This window comes from Sitodiplosis mosellana, unplaced genomic scaffold (genome assembly GCF_009176505.1).
Source record: "Sitodiplosis mosellana isolate CC-2019 unplaced genomic scaffold, AAFC_SMos_1.0 Smas_scaffold_6891, whole genome shotgun sequence".
Taxonomy (NCBI): Eukaryota; Metazoa; Arthropoda; class Insecta; order Diptera; family Cecidomyiidae; genus Sitodiplosis; species Sitodiplosis mosellana.
In genome coordinates this window covers 1-2185 of record NW_022602027.1, presented here as the reverse complement: position 1 = coordinate 2185, position 2185 = coordinate 1, and the positions used below count along the sequence as shown (strand labels likewise).

At 32.8% G+C, this 2185-nt stretch overlaps 1 long non-coding RNA gene across 1 annotated transcript; it reads right to left on the bottom strand.

Annotated features, from left to right (window-relative positions):
• Positions 1-1665: 1665 nt before the first annotated feature.
• Positions 1666-2071, bottom strand: LOC129580011 (uncharacterized). Its single transcript, XR_008689317.1, has 3 exons — positions 1969-2071; positions 1848-1868; positions 1666-1769 (listed from the first exon to the last, which is right to left on the bottom strand). It is a non-coding gene; the product is annotated as an uncharacterized LOC129580011 (long non-coding RNA).
• Positions 2072-2185: the final 114 nt, after the last annotated feature.

Here is a 2185-nt window from a genome sequence, read left to right as displayed (position 1 = left end):
AGCCGAATGCCTTGTGTATGCAATATTTGTAATGTAAGTGATTAAATTATAAATATGAAAACAGCGAATAATCCAAACTTTCATTTCATATTTCTTCAGAGTCATGCTTTGTCACAGAATCTCGCACACGAACTCAAATCGCTTGAAAATAAAATCGAAGCAGACAACAACAAACATTGTTTTGCCGATGATCTTCATGAACCCCGGCATTATCATAAGTGGCTCAATGTTGATGTTTGTGTTTCGTTTCGTCCCATTTGATTTCGTATTCGAATGATTAAGCAATCGGTTTGCCGACGAATATTTACTATCAATATCATTTAATTGTTACTAACGCAAATTACTATTTGGAACGGATGACAACGACCACATTATTGCGATGCTCATCATTCTAGTTATAAAGTAATATTCATTTGCTATCTTGTCATTTGGGCTCTCTGTTTCATGACAGGAAGGTTGTCTGACTAGCTCATTGGAATATTTTCCATCAATTTCAAATTTATAATCTAATCGAATTAATTCCAATATTTCCCCTCTCTTTATAAGTCTCATATTTCTTCTTTATGAAACATAGTGCGCCAAAAAATAGTTTGTTGTGAAACAACAAAATAGAATAAGTAAATAAAATCTCAAGAGCTTCGCTCCGCTTTGCGGTCTTGTTTTACTTTCAATTCCTATATGAAATAAGGAACATCTTTTGGAACTGTCGCATTTCTGCATTTGAATGTTAAAAAATAATGTATTTCAATCAAACCAAATTAAAATATCATTACTTTCGATATTCTAGGAATGATGCAAGTTCAACGATTCAGGAATTTATATTTCATCGCATGGAGGAGAGCTTTCGTTTTGAATGTTGTCGAAAAGTGTGCGAATGATTTCCAATACATGTTGAATGATCATAGACATTAGACGCTTTTTAATGCCGGTAACTTTATCCATTTTGACATCTACACTATTTCATTTTATTGTTCACTGTTGAATAAAAGAAAGCTAAAAAACATTTTTATCATCTTTATTAAAGTATCTTATCAACAAAATATTTGTATTACAAAAATTATTCACGTTTGAAGCGGGTCGAAGCGTCAACTAGTATAATTTCCTTAGTAAAATTTTTTCGTGTGCATGCTATCATTTTCACTTGTCTTCTAGTGCTTTCCATCAAAATTTGGTGCAAATTCAGTTTTGAAGTGACATATAACGGTTCAAAAGTTGAAATAGAACGGCTTGCATTTTGCGTGAATTAAAATTCATATAACAATTAAGTTTGAGATCCGTTTGATAGTTTCGAGTCGGTTCATGATCATTGATAAATTAACATTATTTACTCGACTCAGCGGTTGAATTGGCTCAGTATAGTGAAGTAGCTATAGCTGCCGTTGCATAGCTGTTACAAATGAATAAGTTCAACACATATACAAATTGGATTGTGGATAATATCATTGTATTAAATCAAAAAAAATCTTTTCCAGCTCAATTTAGCTTTATTTATTTTTGAAAAAAGAAATTTCAAACGTTTTTACCTTTTTAAAAGTTTCGCGCGTACATTCGACGTTCATCAAAGCTCGCATTTTTACCGGGCTCTGAGCATTATTCATAATGAGCGGTAATTGTTTTGCTAGTCCCAAATTCAACAATGTAATCGATGTATCGTACAATGCATCAGAAACATCCTCATAACGAGCGGTTACCCCATTGCCAATATCGCAGAATATGAAAAACCATGTTAAACCTGCTCCTGACCAAAATATCTGGTGCACAAAAGTAACCTAATTTTCGAAAAAGATTCAAAAATTATTTTCATCTACAATTATCCATTGGCTATTGTTAATCAATGTAAAGTTTACCACATCTCCAATTTTCAACAGCTGCACAGAAAAAAAACGGAAAAGTTGCGTTCAATAAAAAAGAAAATTTGTTACGTTTAAATGCAACAGAATTAAAAGGAAGATCTCAAAATAGACTTACATATCGTAAATACAAGAGGCCACAGCAAGTAAATATAATCGCAGTCGAAAAGAAAGCAAATAGAATCACCTTGAACAGAGCGGATAAGGACAATGTGAACCTGTGAAGGATTTAAAACGATATATCCAACTGATTTGGAGAAACAAATCGTCGCCAACACTTAACTGCACCGCTTCCGTGTGGAATTTGATGACGTCATGGAATTTTTCTTTCAATT